The 26,146-nt window shown below is 36.5% G+C and overlaps 1 protein-coding gene across 12 annotated transcripts in view; it reads left to right on the top strand.

Annotated features, from left to right (window-relative positions):
- The window catches only part of LOC106095879 (protein retinal degeneration B), a 75,889-nt gene that overhangs the window by 14,363 nt on the left and 35,380 nt on the right, over positions 1 to 26,146 (top strand). The window contains exon 1 of one of the 12 annotated variants that reach the window (XR_009398244.1): positions 12,698 to 12,935. The exons of 10 other annotated variants lie outside the window; for them this stretch is intronic. The gene's annotated coding sequence lies outside the window, so the exon portion shown is untranslated. Of the gene's footprint in view, positions 1 to 12,697; positions 12,967 to 26,146 lie in introns of those variants that run through there. One more of the 12 variants, XR_009398242.1, reaches the window with a different exon arrangement.

Genomic DNA, 26,146 nt, shown 5'->3' with positions numbered 1-26,146 from the left:
GACTTGGTCATTTAACGGCGCGTTGAGATTAGCAAAAATATAGAATAGAAAACTATCTTTTCAATCCCCAAAGAAGCTTGGAAAATAGATTGTTTAATACCAAGGAAAAAATCGAAATTGGAATGTTATTAAAAAAAATTCAAGCGATAGATAATTGTTGTTTAAAAGTAGTAAGCAAACAACATCACTTTTTACGATGCTTTCCCTACCGGAACAAGAAGATCGCTTGTTATCTAAAATAATGACATCTGGTACCGAAATTTGCCAAATCAATTTCAAAGTATGTTTTAGCTTCCTATTTCCATCACACCTAATTATAGTTATCTAAATTCAATATTTCAATTAAAGTTTTGCTTTAGACAAATTTTAACGAAACTTTCTCTACAGAAAAATTCAAATTAAATTAATTAAAGATACAATTTTGATAAAAATTTCTATGAAATATCCTACCAACACCAAATTTTAATAACATTTTTCTGATGACATACTTTAGACATTTATTAGATTTGTTTTGTTTTTTCAAGTTTCGTGGAAACTTTGCCAACTGTCATATTAAATTCACAGTGGTGATAGTAATATCTCCACTCCAGTTTTATTACTACGACGCTTTGCTATACTGGCTTTAGTCAAACGATGTAGTACTCCACCCAAACAAAGTGTTAATAAGCAAACGTCAATGGTGATTAGTAAGCAGAAATTGGTTATCACTTCATTAATATTTGCAGAGTTTAATCGCACAATGACACAAAGTACGAAGAGACTTGCCTACACCATTGACCTGATAAATGTTTATCAAAAATATGGCGAAAACGTACTACAGCGTCTTCGAACAATGGAATGCCAACGGTGGGCAGTGATACAGTTGAGAATTTTGAAATAGTAGCACAAAAAGTCTTTTTTGTTTTGTAAAAATGTTGCACCAAAAAGTCGTTTTCCCAAAAAAAGTAGCACGTTTTTGTTTTATGAATTTGTTAATCCAAAACAACATAAACAAGTAAAAAGGCGTTAAGTTCGGCCGGACTGAACTTTGGATACCCACCACATCGGCTATATACGAAAACCACCTTTCGTCATAATCCGGTGAAAAATGTATAATTTACGTCCTCAAAGCAGCTTTATCGAAATATGGTCCGATTTGGACCAAATTCGACACGGATATTGAGACGTCTAAAAAGTACAAGTCAATGTTCAATTTTGTAGAACAAAATATTGGTCTTTTTGGTAGCTAATCCAAATGTAGACCGATCTGAACCATATACGACACGGATGTCGAAAAGCCTAATGTGCTTTTTATGGGCCCAAGACTTTAAATCGAAAGATCGCTCTATATTGCATCTATATCCGAATCTGGACCGATATGTGCCATTTTTTCAGAAAGATGTCGAGGGGCCTAACTTAACTCACTGTCCCAAATTTGGGCGACATCGGACAATAAATGTACCTTTTATGGGCCCAAAACCTTAAATCGAGAGATCGGTCTATATGACAGCTATATGCAAATCTGGACAGATCTGGGCCAAATTGAAAATGTATGTCGACTGGCCTAGCACAACTCGCTGTCCCAAATTTCAGCAAAGTAGGATAAGAAATGTGGCTTTTAGGGGCCTAAGACCCTAAATCGGCTGATCGGTCTATATGGGGGCTATATTAAGTAATAGTCCGATATAGCCCATCTTCAAACTTAGCCTGCTTATGACCAAAAAAAAAAATCTGTTCAAAGTTTCAGACCAATATATTTAATTTTAAAGGCTGTAGCGTGATTTCAACAGACAGACGCACGGACAGACGGACATGGCTAGATCGTCTTAGATTTGTACGCTGATCAAGAATATATATAATCTATAGGGTCGGAAATGGATATTTCGATGTGTTACAAACGGAATGACAAAATGAATATACCATACCCTTATCCTTCGGTGGTGGGTATAAAAAGGAACATAAAGTTCACAAAAACGTCGTTTTAAGCATCTCTACATTAGAAAAACCAAATACAAAAATTTACTCTTAAAGTGTTAACATTTCATATGGATTTCAAGAGTACATACATTAGCTGTGTATTTTACGTCATTGAGATTTCAGTTCTGTATTTTGGACAAGTTCATCATATGGAATCCAATTCTTAATTTCAACACCCAACAAATTTAAAGCTAATAACATTTATTTTTCATGAAACCCAATTTAGAAAAAATTCTTTCAGCGCATGCGCTGCTTCCGGTTAAACCTTATGCGTGCGCAACGAATTCATAAAAATTGAGCTGTATAAAGTGCATTTGCACATGATTAATCGCATGTACAATACCGTGCCCTTAAGAGATATAAAAAATAAAATAACACCTACTGGAAGAAAATAAGACGGAAATAATAATAATAATGTTAAATTTTTCGAGAAAAGATAAAAAATTTGGATTTTTCGGAAATTTTAGGTTATGCAGCCGATAACTTTTGGTGCACGCAAAAAAATTAAAACGTTTGGGATGTTTTTGCGACAAAAATACTTTTATCACGAAGTTTTTCTTTTATTGTAACCTAGAAACGTTTCGCTTCAACATATTAAACGTTAGCCATAAACGTTGTATTATTGAACGTAACTAACTTTGTTTATGGTAAACCTTTTAGCAGCTTCGCCTATGGTAAAAGGACAATTATTTTGCTATAAACGCAAACACTTATTAATTGCTTCGAAAGTCGCAAACGATTATTCGTATATCGTACCAAAAATTATTCTCTTGTGTCTCTCCTACTAGAGATAAAGAGTGAGTATGCAGTGTTTGGTAAAAATGCTTACACTTTTGCGCATTACTTTGTACGCTTATAAGAAATCCCAAGCAGGCCCATGAGCTTGCAAATAATTTAAATTGTGTGCTCGTCAATGGAATAGACACATTCTCACACACAACATTGTTTACCTTTTGTTTTGTTTTGACTGAGCAAAGAGCAGTCAGTATATTGAGCAGCTCGGTCGATTGCGGATGGCAAATTCGGAAAGTGACAATTTTTAAAATTTCGCTTTAAGTCCAAAAATTCCAGTATATCCAATGACAAAAATCATTAAGTAACACACAAATGGCTGCTCGGTACAAAAAAACACAACAAGAATTCCCACGGCACACATATTGTTTGGTAACATTTACGTGATAGAAGTATATCCCAAACAGGTATTAAAATGTGCGAAAACAACAACTCCCATAGGTAATATTTTGTTTTATTTATAGCATACAGAATTATGTTACCACATTAAATTGAACTTGGCATCCTTTTCAATAAGCACAATTAATTTTAAAATTAAAAAGAATATACATATACCTAAGCATGACTTTAAATTAATTTATAAATAAAGAAAAGCTGACTGAAATCCCGAATAACATACATATAAAGAATGAAAGGTATTGCCATGGTTTAAAGAAATTATATTTTTGTCACAAACTCAAAAAACATCAAAACAACTTTCATCGCAAAGAAAGTCCTAACATTTTTCAGAAAAGAAGTTTACTTGATGAAAATGTTCTTTATGTGAAATGAATATTTTGAATTTTGAATGTAAGAAGGACAATCGGCAATAACTTTTTTGTTTAAACAATCGTAGAATTTTGTGTCCTTTCCAACGGTATTTAAATTAATTTTATAATGGGTTTACGAATAACTCGACAATTTCAAAAATACCTTGACTAAAATTAAAAAAAGGCCAATAACTGATAAACCGTTAGGGATATTCCATACTTTTTAAGAAGTAATTTGTAGAGTTTTACGAGTTCTATCTTAAAAAAAAAATCAAACCTATCGACCCATAAATGACTGTTTGGCAATCAATTTAAAATTTGACATGCTCGAAATTACTAAATTTCAGGCCTAATGGATCAGCCTCTGGACCCACCAAGGTCAACATTGACTATACATATCTCTGTCCGTTTATAAATTCTTGAATTATTTTGACGATTTTTCGACTTGGCAACACCGTGTGTGGTAGCCTGGTTAAATTTACTTTCTCCCAAAAATTGTACAAAAAGTTACACAACTTTGGAAAAAGCCGCACAATTTGGAAAAAATCGTAAATTTGTAAAAAATTTAGAGAATTCGCACAAAAGTTAATGCCGGGTCGGAATTTCAGTCTTTAGTCGCACAATGGTAATACTGATGGTGAGCACTGAATGATGCTTATCACCCTCTCTCTCTCGCTTACTACCTGAGAATTCCCCACACTATGAATATCCATAAGTCAAATGGAATTAAACCAAATGGAATGATCTTAAGTAGTATTAAGTCAACTGTAGCCACAAAATTCAATTAAATTATTTGGCAGATGTTTCCATCGTCGATGTTTTTATTTTGGTGGGGAGAAAAAAGCTCTGCTGCCAGACTGTCATGTAGCCTTTGTGTTCATTGCCAATTATAATGCAGTTTGGTAATCCAGATGATGCATATGACATGAAATGGTTAATCGTTTTACTTGTTCCACGTTGTATTTGTTATTGAAGCGGGTATTCTTGCTACATTTGCGTTAAAATATAACTAAATCTAACTATTTAACTAAATCCACAAACAAATCTGCGTTACAGGTAATTTAAGTGGCATACACAAGGGTAGATGCGTATACATGTGTATACATTTCACACACATCCATAAACAGTTCTTGGACACAGTTGCACTTGCTGGTACTTTTGGCGATTATTCAGCCTTGAAATCGGATTTATTTGGGAATTTAGAATAATTCCAGCGAAAATTTGATTTCTTTTGGTATGGTAGAACTCAGGTTTTAGCATGTAAATGACGAAAGGGACATCAAACCCGTTTTGGTGAGCAGTGTAAACGTAGCAAACGTAACGGTTTTCACACCAGAATGCGGATGTACTTGAAACCTCGGTTGATATGTGCAGCAATGTCTTGCACGGCAGTTGTCGTGGTATGCAATCTACAAAATATATGCTAATGCTCAGCGAATAGAAATTCTCCTCTTTCAAGCGTCTTGGCCAATGGTGAGAGAAGGAAAATCGGGCAGTAAGATTCTCCCTAGCTCGAGTCCTTACATCATAAGCTGGCTATAAACCCAATTAGGATGTTAAAAATACTGGTTTGAAAACCACAACACCTGCGTAATGGCTGCTGTCACGTTCTACTCTTCCAGTCTGAAGAGTTGAAAATTTTCACCATGTCTTCCAGGTTTAACCCTGTTATCTTATTAAGGCAATGGAGGAAGATGCGACCTAGGACCATAAGTCTAAATTTAATTGATGCAGTGCAAAATCAAAGGAGGTTTTCTACATGATTTCCAATAAACCAGTGACCAGTTAGATCGTCGGTCCAGATTGATCAGGAAGGCTGTGCCGTTAAGTTTGTATTGGGACAAGGTGTTCCTAGATATACAACATGTCTCAGTCTTATCTTAGTTTGTCTGCCTCTCCATTCCGGACTATGGCCGGGAATCCATGTGAGAATTATTATGATCAGACGACGTAACTTTGCAAGTTCTTTTTGAGACTTGAGAGTACTTGTCAGAACTCGTCAGCCTGGTACATCCAGGTACTTCAGCATATGTGTTTACATTTCTTTGGGGCCTAGTGCTGGAGCTGGCAAACTATCGATAACGCTATTGACAATTAAATTTTTGGGTCAATATCGATAGGTTTCAACACTGTCGGTAAAATAAAATTTTTTGTTGATATGTTCACTTTTTTGACAGAAATAATTAGATTAACCAACAATTCCATCATTCATAAGCCAAACGTTAGGTTTTTAATAGCAAGTCTTCAAATTTGAGACAAGTTTAATTTCTTAATAGTAATCATCATGCCACCGTAGCGCAGAGGTTAATATGTCCGTCTATGACGCTGAACGACTGGGTTCGAATCCTGGCGATGGTTTTCCCCTCCTAATGCTGGCAACATTTGTGAGATACTATGCCATTTAAAACTTCTCTCCAAAGAGGTGTCGCACTGCGGCATGCCGTTCGGACATGGCTACGAAAAGAAGGCCCCCTATCATTACGCTTAAACTTGAATCGGGCTGCACTCATTGAATGTGAGAAGTTTGCCCCTGTTCCTTAGTGGAATGTTCATGGGCAAAATTTGGATTTGCAATGATCATGTAAACTGAGCTAATAACACTGTGGAACAGTTTCTGGGTCACGGTCTTAGGTGTGGGAGGTTACAACTTTGGCTGATGGTATTAGGTTAGAAGGCCAAAGCCCAAAAAGGGTTTAGAGATCTCAGACCAAACATTTATAAGGAAAATGCAAACTTATCACATATCGAAAGGGCTGAGTTTTGAATACCCACAACATACCTGTACAACAGCGAATTACCTGCACTCAAGCTTTATTTGTCCCTATATGGGTTCGCCTATGACGCTGAATGCCTGGGATCGAATCCTGGCGAGAACATCTGAAAAAATTTTCAACGGTGTTTATCCCCTCTTAATACTGGCGATATTTGTGAGGTACTGTACCATTTGGTATAACAGCCATGTAACAACTTCTCTTTGAAGAGGTGTCGCACAGCGGGACGCCGTTCGGACTCACCTAAAAAAGGAGGCCCCTTATCATTGAGCTTAAAATTTGAGTCGGACAGCACTCATTGATATGTGAGAAGTTTGCTCTGTTCCTTAATGAAATGTTCTTTGGTAAATTTGCATTTGTTGTAAAGCGAAAGGCTGCTGCGTAAATGTTGTCTCGGAACTTCTTCCCGGCAGCATTAATATCTGAGGGAGGCGGCAGCGTGCTGAAACAGTTATTGGTGTACTTGGAAGCCGTGACAATAGGCTTTCTAGTGATTGATTTACATGCGGTGTTAAGAATTTATGAAATCAGTTGATCAGTCAATGATGAGAATTATGTGGAGGTTGTCTGATCGATATGAAATGAAGGCTTGTCAGGAAACCTGATTTACTAGACCAGAGGATCCAAACTTATGTCTGCCGAGCTGCTCCAATCACCCATAATACTGGTTGTGATACCAAAGTTTTTGTTTTGTAACAACACACCGAAGACCCTGGAGGGAATCAAAGCCAACCATGGTACCAACTCGGCTATTGATTATTGTTAAATTTAATTTTTTTCTAACGTAGTTAGTCCATATTAAATAAGTCGTCAATTTATGAAATGAAACGTTTGTCCTCAAGAACGAAAGCCTTTTATTACTTTTTCTTATCATGAACCTTATTAGCATAGAAATGGCCAAATATTACGCTAATATCCTAGAAATCATCACTTTTAGCGACACAAAAAAATAAAAAAAAAGAAATTATGACAAAGAAATTAATATATACAGACACACACACACACACACATTTATGTGAAGGTCAAACAGTAAGTCAGTCCAAGAATAAAAATGGCACTTGCCAAGAAATAGGATAACAAGAAATAACAGAATATCCCTTCTTCTTACATTTGCCAGGAGATGAGTTTCTTTTTGTTATTATAGGTATTTTTGTGACGAATTAAAGAAACGCAAAACAAAAACCGCCATCATTAATGCTATTTAGGCTCTCATCCCTTCATGCATATTTAAATGAGACGATGTCCGTCCCATGCTGTAGGAAAACCAACAAACGTGACGTCACTGGTGAAAACAGTGCCAGTGTAACAACAGCGAGCCATTCAGGCATCCAGCCCCACATCCACAAGACCGTAACGCTCCAGGGCGCGCAAACAATAGCAAAGGGCAACACAGAAAACATACAACTGCAACTTGTTGGCTGAGCATAACGAATAACTGAATCCAAGAGAAATTTTGGAAGAGAGAGAGAGAGAGCTAGAGTGAGAGGTTACAAGTTAAAATTTAATGACGTACTTTGATGATAGTACAACCTCATCGATTTATGTATAATGACGTCATAAGTTTATTACAACCAAAGCCAAGCATCCCCCTCCGTGCCAGCAACAACAAAACAACTCAAGGCAATTGTTGAGAGAGGACCTACAGTGAGCAAGAGATTTGAACAGAGTATTTATAAGGGGTGCAAATACAGAGTTGCCAAAGCTTAGTATTTGAAAAAGTTGCTTAAATGGAAAAAATGTATTGCAATCAAATATGGTTGATATAAAATAGAACAAATTAGGTAGATGATTAAATAAAAATACTTCCTCAAAACAAAAGATAAAAATTCTGGGTTTTATTATTTGTAAGAAATCATAAATGAAATACAGAACTTTTAATATCCATAGTTCTCCACCGTAGTATGAGGGTATAAGTACGTGGTGATTATATTTACAACCAATTTTAGGTTGTATCTCCATAAAGAAACTGTATAAACCTTGAGTCGCTAACGCGTCCGTCTGTCTGACAAAAACAAACTCACTGTGGAGCTGTTAACCCCTATTAGGCAAGTGTGGCGTGTTCGCATCAGTGACTTGGTGAACATTTACATGTAGGTGTTAGCTGTATATTTTTAACTTATATTGAAAAAAAGACTACAGAATAATATAGAAAAAATAAGTTTCCAATCGTGTTTTTTTTATATTTTTGTCGTTAAATAGCCAATCGTAATATGAAGCCAAAGGAAAATGTCATTTGAAATAATTTCACTGTATAGAGTTTACATTATCTTTTTTCCCCGATGACTGAGGAACTATACTACAAAGAGAGTGCGCCAGAAAAACTTACCTATTTGAAAAAAATCTCCCGATCTGTGAGATGGGCGGCGAGAGGGTAGAGAGGAGCGCATTTTGAGGAGGAAGTCCTCATGTTTGATTCTCTCTCCAGTCAGTTGCCATCATGCTCTGGTCTAAGGAGCAGCGGGCCTTCGCCGTCGAGAGTTTCTTTTCTAACGGTCGCTCACTTGTTGCATCGCTGTTCGAAGAATTCTCCATGAAGACCTTATTGCTTTTTATGGGGTTATTTGAATTCCTTGGTTTTTGTCGATCGACCACGCGCCAAAGCACACCTCCAGAACAGCATTCGCGACGCCATTGCCAACATACCGATTAATACGCTGCGAATAGTGGACACGAGTTTAAAAATCGAATTAATCAGGGTATGCGCAATGGGGGTCGCCGTTTGCCCGATGTCATTTTCAAGACTGCATGAAAAAAAAATTGGGATTATGTATTCTCAAAAAAAAAAAGAATTAAAACAATAACTGCACAAAAAATATCTCTAAGAAAAAAAAGGTACCAAATTTGTATGTGAAACAGTCAATTCTCAACGAATTTTTGCATTGAATTGAAGAGATTAATCGTTGAAATAGGTTTGTAGAGACAAAATTATTAAAATTTTGTGAACTTTCAACAAATTCATTTGTTGAGTTAGGTGTTAAAATACGAGTGCTACCATGTAGCACACCAGACTCCCATGTCATTCATGATTTCCAAAACCAGGTTCGAATCAGGGCTGCGGAGTCGAGCAAACTCCGAAGTCGACTCCGGGCACTTAAAAAGGCTATATTTAAAACCCACCACTCAAGAATGGGGGTAATACCCAACCTAGGCAATATGGGTATCAAACGACATGTATTAGAGAGTAGATTACGAATATGTTAAAACAAAAAATAAAAATTGGATCTGGGAAAGACCTACGGGATCTTGAAAATTTTGGACCCCCTTTAACCCTTGGCAATATAGGTAGCAAATGAAAGGTATTAAGGAGTAGACTACGGCGCCTTTTCCAATTTTCATTTTTAATCCAAAATTTAGGATGAAGAGGAGGATGATGATGAGAATGAAGACATCACATCGTGGGTGTAAAGGGAGCCCACATTAAATATACTCCTGAGGGCGTTAAAATGTGATTGACACATTTACGCGAAAATCCTTGTGTTGCGCCATTGACAATACTCCCCCGAGGGGGTGTTTTGGGTCGCTAGGGGATCGTGGGACCTTGGCCCCAGAAACGGACTCCAGAATCTCGTTCCTGTGCTCAGAACTACGGGGTCCGTCCTATAAAGTAAATTTTTACCCAAATTTCGTCATTTCGTTCGTAACACCTTGAAATACTTAAAATAAATATTCTTAATTGTCTGAGTACTCGAAGTCAATCTTGCAATATCCGTCCGTCCGTTCAACAGGTAGATGAAATCACGATACCGTCGTAACGAATGAAGCTATCCGCATGAAATTTTACATAGATTCTTCTTATTGTGTGGTGCTTGCTGTCCAATATTAGCTATATTGGATAAATTGATTTTCATTTATATAAAAAATAAAACTATGTACTTAAAAATTGTTTTGATTGATTGGCCAAATTTTCTGTACTGGGCTTTCAAACTGTTCGAAAACTGAGCTTATTCAAAAAACGTGCGCAAGTTTTTAATATTTTTGAATGTCTATTGCAGAACAAACTAAAAACAAAAAAAAACGAAATTTTCGTTAATATAATTAAACAATTTTTGTGCTGTAATACAAAATTAAATGAAATTTTCCCAAATATAAAATTTGAATGATATTACACAATTTCAATGAAGAGTTTTCTAAAGTCAAAATTTTAATACAATTTTAAAGTAGAATTTTTCAATTGAATGTTTTTAAAAGACAAAATTTAAAAAAAAATCTAAAAACAATATTTCAAAGACATTTTTAAAGGAACTATTTCAAAGAAAGTTATTAAAGACAAAATTTTAGATATTTTTCCATAAAATTTCTTAAGAAAAACTTTCAATAAGATTATTTGTAAACACAAAATTCGATAAAATTTTCTTTAAAGGCTAAATTTCTGTGAGATTTTTTCTAAAGACTAAATTCCAATAAATTTTTTTTAAAGACAAAAGTTTTCTCCACAGTAGAAAATGTCAATAAAATTTTTTCTAAAAACCAAATTACAATAAAATGCTTCTAAAGACAAAATTTAAAGTAAACTTTTTCTAAAGACAAAACTTTATTTACATTTGGTATGAAAACATAATTTGAAAAAATTTTAAAACAATGAAATTGTTTGTTATGTCATAATTTTAATGACCTTGTTTTTAAGGACAAGATTTCAAATAAATTTTTTCTAAAAACTTAATTTGAATGAATTACTGTTTTATTAATATGAAATTTTTTTAATACTTTTTTTCTATTTTGGCCTGAGTCGAAGTAGTTTTTTCGACTCTGATTCCAGGGAAAATTGTTCGACTCCAAATCCGCAGCCCTGGTTCAATCCCCCAGCCGGTCAAAACATTTGTTGTGTTATTTTTTCTTTAAACATATTTAAAAAAATTCGGCTTAAAAAAATATGTATAAACAAGTTATAGTCCTATTTGGACCATAAATGAATGCTGAATATTGAAGAGGTCATTGTGTAATATTTCAGTTCAGCGACTTGTAGGGGCCCAAGAAGCAAAATCGGGAGATAGGTTTATATGGGAGCTGCATCAAGCTATTGATCGATTCAGACCACATTAGAGACGCATGTAGAAGGTCATGAAAAAAGCCGATGTACAAAATTTCAGCCAAATCCGACGAGAATTGCGCGCTTTATTGACTCAAGAAGTCAAGATCCAAGATCGGTTTATATGACAGCTATACCAGATTATTAACCGATTTGAAACATACTAAACACAGTTATTAGACATTACGTGCAAAATTTCAGTCAAATCGAACGAGAATTGCGCCCTCTAGAGGCTCAAGAAGTCACGACCCAAGATCGGTTTATATAGCAGCTATATTAAAATATGGACCGATTTCAAACATACTAAACACAGTTATTATAAGTGATACCAAAACATTACGTGCAAAATTTCAGTCAAATCGGACGAGAATTGCGCCCTCTAGAGGCTCAAGAAGTCAAGACCCAAGATCGGTTTAAATGGCAGCTATGTCAAAACATGGACCGATTTGGCCCATTTACAATCCCAACCGACCTACGCCAAAGAAAAGTATTTGTGCAATATTTCAAGCGGCCAACTTTACCCCTTCGAAAGTTAGCGTGCTTTCGACAGACAGACGGACTGACGGACATAACTAGATCGACTTAAAATGATATGACGTTCAAGAATATATATACTTTATGGGGTCTCAGATGCATATTTCGAGGAACAAACACAATGACGAAATTAGTATACCCCCATCCTATGGTGGACGGTATTATAAAAATTAGGTGGTTTCTACACTTTTTGCATGAGATCATGAGTTCAAATCTCCGCGGCGGCAAAATTAACAAAATTGTTTTTAGGGTAATAACAGAGTACAGAGAGAAACAGACGAAACCCCGAAAGCAGCAGTAAACAAACGAGAACAAGTAAGCGTGCTAGTCGAACAAAGAAAATAAAATCACCACCACGTCGAAGCAGTACGACAGCAAAGCACACGAATTGGTTGGTTAATTGTTTTTGTTTTGCTTACGAATAATATGGATTGTTGTTATTCGTTGGCTTGCAAAAAGTGCCTTTCAATAACAAATTTTTACTTTGGGTCGTTGATATTCAAAATAAAATATTGCAGGAAAGTTAACCGATTTTGTCATTGTTTTTCCGACAAAAGTTGCTGTTTTTCAAAATTATTTTTATCTGTGTGAAATATTCTTTTTTTGTTTAGTAACCTTTCAATTAAGCAAGTTTCTTTGGCGAACCCTGTACTGAATAGAGTCAAGCTTCCTTGTTGAATTCTTTACCACCAGGAGGACTTTCATCGTCTGTATATAACTGGATTACTGATTTTCCCAGTTCACAGACTTTGCTGAAATATATATTTTTTTTTGCTTTGGGGGCAACCCTTTTTGTGTGCTCCCACTGAGCAGCCCCTGTGTACCTGGAAGTATCTATGATGAAATGTTACAACACGTACATTTGTTTAGTTTCATTTGGGGGTTCATGGAGTGTGGTTCGAATCGAAAGTTGAACGTCGGAAACAGCAAAGTAGTGTGTTTTTCAAAGCAGAAATTTTCTATAGAGAAAATACAAAAAAAAAAAAGAAAACACAATTAGAAATATCACACCAAAGTCAGTCAGTCAATATGTGAACGTCGACAATAGAAACGGGAAAACTTAAAATAACAGTGCAATAATAATACAAATACAAAGAGAAATAAAACGTAAATGACAATTTGCAAATTTTTGAAAAAGGTGAAAAAAGAACAACACCATAATGTGTAGACAATTATTATGTCCTTAAACTTGTGATTACTAACGTAGTGCGAAGAAGAAAATTTTCAAAATAAAGGCAAGGAAGTTAAGTTTTTTCTTCAGCTAAAGCCTCCGCATTTTCACAGACAATGTGGCACATGCGTGTACGCTGATGTGGGACTGTGTCTACAATGAGAACAATGTTAACCAGCAGTAATGCCAACAGAAGGCACCACAAGAAAACAAACCAAAAAAAAAAAAGAATAACTAGGAAACTTACACTTCACAAAACCCATTTTTAGCCAAACTAAGTTAAGAAGTGCCAACCACAACTGAATTGTAGATATTTGAAAACTTGGCGTCCCTGGTGGGTCGCCTCAAGTGTCCCCTGCCTACATCGTCTACTGCACTAATTGTCCCATGTTTCCCCTTTTGGCTATCGCCGCCATCAACGTTTGGGGATTATTTACGTTTTAACAAACGAAAGTCTTTGCTAATTGTCCAGCAAAATAAATGACAGGGATTTAAAGGCGAATTTGGCACACACTTTAGCGCCAGGAAGTATTACACCATCCCGTCCACTCACCCAAACACAGCAGGGAAGTGGGAGAAATTAACAGAAGTGCCTTCCACATGTCATTACAAAGACCGAAGAGGGGGCTTAAGTATAGCAACTCGTTTCGAAAAAGCATTCCATCTAATTATCCCACTTGTTTCATATGTAGTTAAAACTTAGTAGGATTTGTGACTTAAATCTTTTTTTCGTCAAAGCATTTGTTTAAAACCCCTTCTACGTTGTCCTCGACATTTAATTGTCACAAACCCATACTCTGCAATGCTTTATATGTAACATCATCGGTAACCACTTGATTGCCACTGAATCTTGACCCAAAAGACATGCAACCAACCAATGAGGCATGCAACGTACCAATTATTTGGTCACTCATGTAGAAGTGTTGGCGTGTGACCTCGCCTCTGTCAGCCGCTGCAACAGTTCCACAAAAAAAATCCAATACAAAACAATGGACGAGCACTTGTGGAATTGGTGCATTGGTGATATATTTTCCAAACACTTGTGTCGTCCCTTTAATGACAAAGTGATACAAAAATTTAAAAGAAAAAAAGATAAAACTGAGATGCGTCAGATTACGAGGGGATAACCACCGCTGAAAATGTTTTCTGATGTTCTTGCCAGGATTCGAACCCAGGACTTCATCGTTTTAGATGGACATGCTAACCTCTCCTGTCATCAGAACGGTATAAAGGCCAAAACAGAATGAACGCGAGGAGTTTTGTTTTTGAGTGCAGCGTTGAAAAAATGCACTCTACAAAGAAATTCCACCAAAGTAACGCTCAAAAGTTTAAAAATTTTATCTTTGACGCCTTCTTCACGTATGGCAACACAGAATGACGCTCGATTTCAATCGTCAAAGTTGCATTTTACTTTTGCGTTTTATTTTTTTTTTTACTTTTTACTTTTATCGGATTTGTTTGCAGAGTGGCATTTTTTAACGCAGCGCTGAAAAACAAAGCTCAACGCTTTAACAGGTGGTCGAGGTTTTCAGACCATGGTGAAAGTTCAGATTTTGCATCACAGTTGAATTACATTACTCTTGTGTTTAATTTTGACTTCATGAGATTCCTTACACATCCGTCATGTTGAAGATAGTTTCTCAGACAAGTCTTCAGCATCAGCTGCTGAGGCTTACACCGTGTAACCAATAGGGTGTACACTCGATTAATTGTTATTCGTTTAATTGATTATTCATGACGTTTTGAATAATCAAACAATTAAAAAAATTTTATAGTTTCAAACATGACATAACTACCAGGTAGGGAACCGTAAACAGCTGAGTACAATTTTTTCTCGCGAAGTGCACTATCTGTCAACAAATTTCGGTTGTGTGTGTGCGTATTATAGTTAAGAACTATAACACACACAACGAAAAATGGCGCGAACTAGTAACTTACACAAAATCAGAGTTGCACTAATAACTGATTTTGACAGATAGTGTACTCAATATTTTGTTGTTGGGCAACTGCCACTACTTGTAAATGAAAATATCTTGTTTTCAACTAAATAAATAATTGAATAATTGAGGACGGTTAATGGATTAATCGTTTGGATGTTAAAAAAGCTTACAATATACGAATTATGCCATTTGTCTGCATTTGTTTTCGATCATATGGGCCCTACTTGGGGAAAATTTCATTCGATTGGGATGAAAATATTTAGCTTGAGTCCAAAAGAAGGAACAATACAATTGGATCCAATTGCCTCAAATCGACAATCAACAAAAATATCTCGTTTCGTGTTGTTAGATATATTAGATTAATCGATTAATCGTCAAGCTCTTTCGTTCTTATTCGGTTAATCATTGGACTTGAAGTTTCAAATAAACGATTAATCGAATAATTCTAAAATACAAATAAATGTACACCCTAGTACCCAATCCCATCGCCCTTATGTTTAGTCTCACCTAGTAGAATACAACGCAGAATAGAGTTCTTAGCCCACCGATCTTCTGCTCTCTATCCAGTTAAGGGATGCATTTCTACATTTGGTCTTTCGCTCGTAGTTTTGGTCTTCCCCATCTGCGATTACTATGAGGTTAATTTTCAAATGATTTTCAAGCTGAGACATCTTCATTTATTTTAACAAGCTTTATTATGCTAACGTCATCATAAAGCTCGAGGTTCATACGATGCCGAAATTCTCCAGATCGGGATATAGATTTTACGGATAATCTTTCCTTAAGCATTCTAAGTACTATCTCGTCTGCTTTCGCAAGTACCCACATTTCGGTTCTTTCGCCAAGTCGTGAATATTTCGATGAATTGGCGATTGAATCAATTGGCACATTGTTACGGGGTTCGTTTTTCGGTTTTGTTGCTAAACAGCCTGCTTAATCCAAATCAGCATGTATTATGCCATGTCCACATTGACTCGTTTTGTCGATGTAGACATGTCGTTTTGAAAAACATCTCAACCGTTCACACTAGTTGGGATGTTTTGGAAATTGCATTTTTCCGACACTCTAATGAAAATGTTATGATGCACCATTGTGAAGATTTTTAATTTCTTGCGTTATATGTAAAATTTTGTTTATTTTATATTTTTTTTTTTTTTTTTTTTTTGGGAAAACTTTTTTTCTTACATTATTCATGGTTGTGTTTATTTATCACAGTTTAGGCATTTATTTGGGATCGCATGTTTTGAATGACTCGCTTTTGTGGCAAACGAGTAGTTTTGTCCTTATAAATTGCGAGGGAAACGAGTTGTTTTCGGAGCATTATAAAGGGAAAACGAGTCGTTTGCTAAAAACAAATATATCCCATATTAACCAGTTTTTTATTTAAAAAAAATACAGATGTATTTCGTTTGGTTTATGATGGAGTCGTGGTAAATAAATGTAAGCTCCCTACCTTCTCTGTTGGTCTGGGTTCACATGGTGTAAGGTGGCAACTTTTTTTTTATCTCCATTCTCTGCCGTTTTAACTAACATTTTTCGACCTTTTCGACCGGCGGTAGTTACTGCTCTCGATGACCAATGGTCAGCTTAGGTGATCAGCATATGTTGTTTTGTGAATAGTGTGCTATACTTATTCACACCTGTATCTCGTATAATCATCTCGAGCAGACTGTTAAGGAAAAAATACGACAAGATATCTCTCTGTCTGAAATCTTGTTTGATATTAAACGCATTACTGAGTTTTCCTATTAAACTATTTAAACCAAGGAGTGTCAGCTAGCATCATTCTACAGTCGCATCAATTTCGTATGGCTTGAAACACCTTTGACGAAAGTATGATACATGTCTATCTTACATTGTGAAAGGATGATAAATGTCTATTCATTATGAATATCTGATAAGGTACAATTGTCTCGTTGAATCTGAAGTAGACACATACTGTGTGGTTTCCTTTCATGGGGTATGCTGTTTTCTAGCCAGATTGTGTAGATAAGGTGATCCTAACGTTTCGTCAGTGCGTCACCCCTCTCTCTCTCTAATATAATTCTTCTGGTAAAACATCGGCCCCTGCTGCCTTGTTGCTTTCCTTCCGGGTTACTCCCACATTCTATACCGTCATCAAAGATTGGTTCTAAAGTATCCTCGTTGCCGCCACTATCGAATACTTGCACCTGGAAAACATGGTATTTCAAAAACCTAAGCACACTGTTTGTAGTTGGTACCCGATTTTTACTTGTCTCTGCGGAAGGTTGGGTCGGTAAGCCTTCGGTTTGATGTTTTATTTTACTCTATGGTAGAATTTCAAGACTTTATTTTGACTCTGTATATGTCGATTCGCTTACAACAGCGATGTTCATCTCTTTACGGTAGCGTTGATTGCAAGTCACATGTATTTTTGTTCCCTTTGTTTCAGTGTCTGTTGATAGAGCAATGAATGAATATGCATCATATACATTAAAGGTCTGCAAATGTCGCATTTTTCTCTATTAAAGGGTTGCAAATTTCGCATTTTTCTCTATTAATGCCATCTGACGAAAACAAATGCATTACTATGATAAGAGATCATCAACGCAAGGGCTGTCAGAGATTACTATGCGGAGGCAAGCACGATACCGTAAACCGTTTAGGCAGCAACACGGCATACCTGCAATACATCCTATTGAGTGATTTTGATTTTTTTTTAAATATTTGAGAAAAGAAAAATTTCCAAAGCAATTTTGCAACCTATTATATGATGGCGTCAAACGAACATTTGACAAAATGGGCGAAGGCATCATAAAACCTTTATCCCTATTGTGTAATTAAGGATTTTTGTAATTTTTATGGTACTGCAAATAGCTATTTAAAAAGTAAAAAGTAAAAACTTGTTAAGTTCCGTCGGGTCGAATTTTATCAAACTCGGTATCTCTTTTTAGGCAAACAAAGGATAACGTATAAGAATCGCTATGCTATTGGAGCTATAACAAGTTTTGGTCCGATTCGGATAATAATCGAATTGAATGTTGGAGACCATAGTAGAGGTCAATGTGTAAAATTTCAGCCAATTGGATAAGAACTGCGCTCTTTAAAGCTCAAGAAGTAAAATCGGGTGATCGGTTTATATGAGAGCTATATTGACGCCGCTGTAGCGCAGAGGATAGCATGGCCGCCTTTGACGCGGAGCGCCTGGGTTCAAATCCCGGCGCGAACATTTTCAGTGGTGGTTATACACTTACAAATGCTGGCTACATTTGTGAAGTATCCTGCCATTGATATGAGAGAAGAGAAGTAGGTGCAAAACAAATCACATGATGCAAAATTGAAGACAAACCTTATAATAATTACGCCCTCTAGAGACTCAAGAAGTCAAGATCCCAGATCGATTCATATGGCAGCTGATGTTTTCACTTTCAAGCATTTTCGAAGCCACTTTTGTTGATTTTTAAAATTATGTCAAACTAGGAATTTTTGACTAGCCAAAATTTCTCCAAAAAGTGGCATTATATGGTAACACAAAATTTTTTTAGCTGTCTTTATTGAATGAGAATAAAGACATATTATTCTTTACTTAGAAATACTTTTACATTTAAGATTTTTCCACCATTTATTTATATAGTTTTTGAAATATGTACTCCATATTTCTCACTTCCATGCAACCGTTTCTTTGCAAAGCTCCCTAGCGAATGAAAATGTCCATGGCAATAAATCACGCTTGACGGCATGCTGATTTGTTTTTGATCTATCTGAGATGATCGCGACATATCGCTGTTATTTCATGCCATGCCGCTCTTGGGCTTGGCTTCATTTATGAGTTAGTATGCAGTTGTGATAGCCTGTTGTCTGTTAGTTTATGTGTGCGACAGCTTTCAATGGTTCATTAAATTCGGCTTGTGGGTTTCTCTGGGTTTATATAAAAACAACAATATTTATTGATTTAACTCTTCGAAGGTATAAACACTATTTAAGTTTTGTTATATTAAGAGAGTGTCTCACACATACAGTCACAATTTTTTTTTTGAACATAGCTGGCTTATAATCACACATTTCCTTTACTCTCTTCTTCCTGCGAAACAGACGTATCTCCTCTCTTCTTCGACTGGCACGTTGCTACTGACTGCATGAACTATCAATGGTTTTCTATTTAGCCGCTATTAAATCGGGAAAAGAAGTGCTTTGTTCAATAAGGTCAGTCCAATGGGGTATCGACCTCCAACTTCCTTTTGTACAGTTTCAGAACGTACGATTTAAACGAATGGGAACCTTTACTGCAAGGAGATGATTCAAATCGATGTTCGCTCCTTGAATCGATGCTGTATGAATGATTTCCACCTATCATGATGAGCTCTTATGAATATTACGTTGTTGAATACTTACCAAAACCGCTGAGAAAATTCCCCCCATTTCAAATAGGGGCAAAATATGCCCAAAAACCTGTGCTATACTCTAGATATGTCTAGGATATAGATATGTTGCAGTATTCAAATTAATGGCTTAAAAGTTGTGGAATGCTTTTTTGATATTTTGTACCAGTTGGTCGGTTAAAGAACAAGCTGAAGTAATAGCCATTTCCAAAAGTGCCAAAATTCTAATATGTTGATTATAAGAAAGGTGAAAGGAAGAAAATTGCTATGTTTGCTCAAAATATTACAAAAAAAACCCCTTGGCAAATGATTTCATTTCAAATTGCTTCGTTTCCAAACATGAAAATCTTGAACTTCATCATCGTAGAAACGTGTGGTGGCAGTGAAGAGGTTGAGATTGTGATTAATGGCTACTTTAACAAACTCGATATTTTATTACAAGCTAAGTATCATTGTTTGCATTTGAAGATTCGATCAAATTAAGACTTTTACACACACATTTTATCTCCCTAAAAAGGTGTCGCATTGCGGTACGTCGTTCGGGCTCGGCTATAAAAACTTGAATCGGACAGCACTCATTGATATGTGAGAAGTTTGCCCCTGTTCCTTCATGGAATGTCCATGGGCATTCAAAATTTTAACAAAGAAATAATTATATTTATGTTGTACAATCGAAAGATTCGTATAAATGGATCAATCCTCTGTTCTCCATTCATAGCACATGGAAATGATGTGTCATTTTCTAGTCTTACTTAACATTAGAAATCCTTTCGTCATCTTATTTCGAATACGTATTTGTACAAATACATAGTTTTATAGTCCAATATCAAAAGTTCTAAAGTAGTAAACATGTTTATTGCCTTGTAACCAAAAAAACTTACAGCATTTTTACCATATATAGACGAGCAATTAAATCAGTGTTAATGATGTCACAGTTAACACTTTATGTGGCATTAAAAGTCCCATGGCCTAACCAAAATTTATTACGGTTATTATTCAACAACTAAATTTATTTCGTTGGTATGAATGTAGCAGTGTAATAGACTAGAATAATATTAAATTTATAAGATATCCAAAAAATACCCGTAAGAATTCGATGTTTTGCGTCATTAACGGCCCAAACCTAGCCAGTGGAGATTAAAAAGTAAAAGCGCTTTAAGTTCGGCTGGGCCAAATCCAAGAAGTAAAACCGGGAGATGGGTTTACATGAGAGCTATGTTAGGTCATGGAGCGATTCAGACCATATTGTTAGACGCATGTTAGAGGTCTTTGTGCAAAAATTCAGCCAAACCGGATAAAAATTGCGACCTCTACATGCTCGAGAAGTATAATCGAGAGATCGACCATATGGGCGCTTCATCAAAACATTGACTGATATGGCCCATTTACAATCTTAACCGACTAACACTAATACGAAGAAACTCCTTCGAAAGTTAGTGTGCTTTTCAAAGACATACTGACGGACATGGCTAGATCGACTTGAAAAGACCAATATTTCGATGTGTTACAAACGGAATGATGAAGTAAGTATTCCTCCATCCTATGGTGAAGGATATAAAGAGTAATCTAAAAACACAAAGTTGGGAATTCTGTGCTATTCTGATCTACACTTGCCGCACCTAATATGCATAAGTGAGTTCGTAGTCTTATGTGTCCCGTTATGATACCGAAACCTATACTGACCTCCTTCTTACTTCCTTTCTGGAAAAGCCTCGTCTTCTCACAATCCGAACCTCCCCAAAGGATTTTCATCGTCCTACCCACCGTTTACTGTTCCACAGCATGTTAAGAGCGTTCGTCGCTCACGCCATTAACTCGGACTGTATCAACCCTAAAGACTTCGGATTAGCCATGTTTACTGACGGCAGTCCTCTGGCTTTCACAGCAAAATCGTCTGCTTACTTCTTTATCGCATACAAACAATGTGGAGTGCGCTCAGTCAAAACTTTTACACTTTACAAGGCTGTTAGTGACATTACCGTCATGGTTGTTATTGCCCTGATGGGCATTCGAAAACAGATCTCAGTCTCTGGGAGCGCAATGTAGACCCCCAGGCCCACTCTGTCTTCTAACTTTGATCCATCCGCTTAGCATCTTCTTCCTTTTGTTTTAGGTTTCCTATCGTCGCCTCTATTATACCCTGATGTTATGACTAGAGTCCGGATTTTTATGCAAAATCGAAATTTTCATAACTATTGTTTGACGAATGAGGTGGTAGTTTCCTTCAATTTCAAATAATAAATTGAAAAATTTCCATTTTGCATGAAATTCCCGACTCTAGTTATGACTCTCTCTATCCTCTATCCATCCTTCCATACCCTCACAATATGCTGGCGACAGTTTCGAGACCTTCAGTCATTTAAAATTTCTTTCAGACTCGCCTAAAAACTGGAGACCTCTCATCACTACTCCCTTGTTGACACAAAGAGCTTAAACATTAAAACATTTAACTGCATGTGGGTATGATTCTGAGCGAACATGAAATAATAATTGCTAGAAAAGTCTGATAATATTCTTGTAACCGCTCTCTTTAACTTTCTAAGTGCATTTGTCGTTGTCAACCTACTTGGCATCATCGATAGATGAACATGAACACCTCCTGGCAACAATAAAGCGAAATGCATTTATGAAGGATTGTCGAACGTCTAACGACATTCTTAGACATTTCTATGGACACCATCATTATCGAATGCCAATACCTACTGCAGCACAATTGCAGCTGATAGATGGACGTATGAATAAATGAATGCATGTCCTGAGAAAGTAGGTTGATTTCGAAACAGAGAGCAGTACGTACACATCCACACGGACACTTGCACTTAGAATATTACATCAAACGTATGTCTGCTATTATGATTTTGTGTGCATGTCCTTTAGAGGTCCTATCTCTTTATTATCGCCTACATAGATGACAAAGAATCATAGCAGCAAGTGTATGGGTGTTTGTAAGGGGGCCAGGGAGCAAGTGGCCTATAGTTTTGTTTTATTCTCATATGATGTCATTCCATCAGCACTATAGCACACATATACACTCACACAAACTGTGTGGGGGCTTAAGAACATAAAAAAATTGGTAACAAAAATATCCTCCTCCAGACATTTGGTTCAAAAATTTTGGTTCGAGGATTTGGTAAGGAGATTATCGACATATCGATTGTTTACAATTTACAATGGACATTTTAGGGAAATGATGTCACTGCTTCTTAAATAGAATTAACACTACGACCCTATGTAGTAACAACGCATTTTTCTAGAAATTTAATAGTTAAGAAATATTCAATATCATTTATTTTAAGCTTTTCGAATGGGGAAAAAAATTAAATGGTTTCCATCGGTTTGCAGTTCAGAATAACTGGTATGAATTGTAAAATCAAATATCACCTAGGAAACCATGCATAATGGTTTACTCTTTGTTGTAAATAGTTTATGACATCGTCTTTGCTTCTGTTGTTAAGTATTTGTTGAGTATATATTGTCCGATTTCTCGGAAATTGGGAACCGTGAGTAGTCATATTTTTTAATTTGCAATCTGGCAATCACTTTGCCAGAAAATTTTTTAACCACACGCAGTATAGTTAAAATTTTGTATATTAAGGGTAGTGTTTGAGGAGATTTAATGCTGATCATGTAGTTATCTTTTAAGATATTATTTTTTTGAATATTCTATGAATCTTAACAGTTGATATGACTGAATTTCTCTTTTTTTTGTCACACAGCTGTTACGCTCTTATTTAAGATTAAATTTAATAGATTACCTGTGAAAAATAGAGAGAATAATAGGCTTAAGCAAGGCGTATATATCAGGTAGTCGCAACAACCCAGCTGAGAGAATTTGATATGACACCTCATTTTTGAATTCGCCGTACACAAATATAAACTTCAAAAAAATATTTTAAAAATTTTGTTTGCTGTTGGTATGTATGGGTTTTAAACTTAGGGTATATAATGGCACGCGTTTAGCAACCTCATCATCTGTTCCACCCAGGGAACTTAGGTCTATTGTGTCGCCCCGAAAGATTCAAAAAGCTCAGAAGAACACTGATAAAATTTAAGTCTGTACAATGCCAGACATTAAAAGGAAGAAGATTAGCAAGCCAACATGGATTACAAAACGGCTTGGCAGTCTGTAGAAGCTCCCTCCAATGTGCAATTTAAAGCAGTAGTAGTCCAAGATGGCAAAAGCACTATTGCATGAAGAGAATTTAGACAGGAAAATAAGTTCTTGTGTAGCCATAATCCTGAACCTACTGCAATAGTTGCACAACCGTCTATGACTCCTCCTGAAATCCACAAAGCAAGCTTAAGTCCGTCATGTGACTAGTGCAATGTCAAAGTCCTGACATTTCAATGACTTTTCACGAAATTCAGTAGTGAGAGCGGCAGCTCCATCACATCTAGGAGAGATCCTCTGAACATACCAAGTTACCTAGTATTTTGGCAGCATACTATATGAACTCTGAAAGGCCACACACCATGATGACAACGTTATCGTCGTAGCTAACAAACTTTAACTGCCCTTTTCAAATGACCTGAAAATCCGACGGATGTCCAAGAGCCAAAAGAGGTACACAACCCCTCCTTGTGACGATTGAGCTCTAATCACAATCTTCCTAGTTTAACCATTTGTTAGTATTCACTTGGTAGCTATTTACGGCTGCAATAACCTTATGAAAACTATTTAGAACTGCCATCTTGGTGGTTTTGTGGGTTGTTGTTGTCCCTGTCAGACTCCTGTAGGTGAGCATGCTTGTTCGGGTCCAAAGGACCGATCGCCGCGGGAACTGGTTGGCCATTGGTTATTTAAAGGCGTTAATAACCCTCCTTGTCATATCGAACAACATAGGCACTCAGTATTTATGCAAGAGTCGGTGCCGCCCGACCTCTCACTGAGACTCTCCGCTCGATACCGCTGATTGTCCACGACTGCCGTTGCAGCTACTCCGTATGAAGCATTCCACTATCCACAAACTGTGGACGCACCCGGTAGCTCGCAGCTAAGTTGTTTGGTTAAGACCCCTGGAGTCAATTGGAATGTGTTTTCTTGCTTGATACTCAAAAATTAATAAAATTTTTTCCTTTTGCTTTGATTGGTCGAAGCAAATTTGCCGAAAATTTGAAATGCCGAAAAAATAAATGCCAATCGAATTTTCTTCGCCCAAAAAAGATGTTTTGTTGTAGCAATTCGCTGATGCGGCCACCTTATTTAATACGCCTTGGGCTCAAGTATTGAAGTGTAAAGTGGATTTAATTTTTTTAGTTTAATTATGTATAACATTCTCTCATTATTCAGGATAAAATTGTAATATTTGTGGTATTTCAAAAAGCATTCGCGAAATACTTGCGCAACACGAACGTTGTACCTAAAAGGTTGGTATTACGGTCTTTCGCTACAAAAAGAATTTTGTGATAATACTATGGCCTTAAATTTTTCTTAATAAGTCTGAAAACCACTCCAAACGATAAACCCATGTCACTGAGGGCGATTTTCATTTTCTGTAGAATTTGGCGGTTGGTTTTAACTTTCCAATTTTTTTAAACTAACATTTATTTTTTGTTTATTTTCAAAAAAAAAAGAAACTCTTCGCTTTTTTTTGCAGCCTTTAACTTGCAGGTTTATTTGCCTTTTTACTTTAAATTAATCATAGTGCTTTGCCAAATTGGTTTACATCCCAAGCAGCTGCAAGATAACACTGATGGCCATATTGCAATTAGGGCTAACTGATTAATTAACCCCTCGTCGTTATACTAGCATTGAACCAACATCACCCCCGTCCCCAAAGTAATTCCTCCACAGTGCTGTCGTTAGAATGTCATAAATGAATGAGAAGAGCCAAAAGTAGAACAAATTACGAGGTAACTTCCCACATACTCGTACATACGAGCAGGCACAAAGATAGCTCGCAATGAATACCTTGCAGCTAAGTATGCTGGTATTCATGAATATTTCACTGCCTTGTGCATTGTCCCCCATACCGCTTCCACCCTGAAGGAGCTCCATCTACACCATACCAAATGGGAGTGACGACAGCAGCTACAGCAATAGTCGTAGTGACCATTAAGTCAATTACATGCCTCAGTTGAATTGGTATTAACTAATTGTTAAACAAAGTCGTTTTTATGGCTCAGACACTAACGGCCAACCAACCGCTACCTACCACCGATATCAATGGCACTGACGGTATCAGCAACAATTTTCCCTACAACAACATCAGCAACAGTGAATTGCAAGGGAACTTTAATATGGTTGCCACTCTCCATGGCTTTGGAATGAAATCAACAAATGATTGAATTTGTTCCTTAATTAAATTACTTTGTATTTTTCCTAATGAATGGGATTATAAATATTTTTAAGGAATGTATACTAAGGCAGTCGTGATGTATCACATGGTCGACTAAATTGGAAACATTTCAAAATGTTTCCTTTGGTAAGGATTATAGTTGTTATAGCCAATACAGTTTGCGTTATCTCTAAATAGCGATACATACAATCTAGATCTTGTCGATCTGTTAAGTCGATCTAGCTATTTTATGGTTGTAAGAACCACTAATGTTCTTTTTTGCCCACCGACACGAGATAACTGTGAGCACTTCAAAGCTGAAAACAACCAGCCGCGTCCAGAGGTTGCAGATAGTGGAAAGCTTCGTAGATATGCGGAGTAACTGCAAATGAGTCGCGGGAAATCAGCGGTTTCGAGAGGAAAGTCTGAATGAGAGGCAAAGTGGCACCGTCTCTTTCGTAATGACCATGACAATGACCATCATCAGCGTCTGTTTCCAGGTTAGGATCGGCTGGAGGCAAGCGGCTCTCATATCATATTACCCATGTTGTTGGCGCGCTGGGCTTGTAACCCGCGCTCGTCAAATTAA

Source organism: Stomoxys calcitrans, chromosome 4, assembly GCF_963082655.1.
Source record: "Stomoxys calcitrans chromosome 4, idStoCalc2.1, whole genome shotgun sequence".
Lineage (NCBI taxonomy): Eukaryota > Metazoa > Arthropoda > Insecta > Diptera > Muscidae > Stomoxys > Stomoxys calcitrans.
This window is presented reverse-complemented; position numbering and strand designations above follow the sequence as displayed.